The sequence below is a fragment of the Osmerus mordax genome, chromosome 16, assembly GCF_038355195.1.
Source record: "Osmerus mordax isolate fOsmMor3 chromosome 16, fOsmMor3.pri, whole genome shotgun sequence".
Taxonomy (NCBI): domain Eukaryota; kingdom Metazoa; phylum Chordata; class Actinopteri; order Osmeriformes; family Osmeridae; genus Osmerus; species Osmerus mordax.
The window spans coordinates 10,478,340-10,478,718 of NC_090065.1; positions in this window are offsets into that span (position 1 = coordinate 10,478,340).

The following is a 379-nucleotide window of genomic DNA, read 5'->3' on the forward strand; positions in this document are numbered from 1 at the left end:
GCCCTTAAAATAATATCATTAACGGAATTTCCTTGCGCCAGTGCTTTATATCTTCCAACCAACACATCATATCAAAGTTGGAAAACGCAATGTGGATATTTGTCATCCGAACGCACAATTCGTTTTGGAGGAGTGGGAAGACAACAGAATCTTTGTTTTTATAGCTAAAAGCGCGGTATTAAAACGGATTGGGCAGAGGTGGTATTTGGTTGAATTTGGCTTTGGACATTTTTACATATTTTTCAATATCAATAATATTTTAATTCCACGTCGTATTTCATCAAATATCCAAGGGTAAGAGCCTACCCTTCAACTGTTAATTTCATATTCATGGTCTAGGCTCTGAATTTTTCCTCATCCCTTTTTTCGGTCGTGGCGA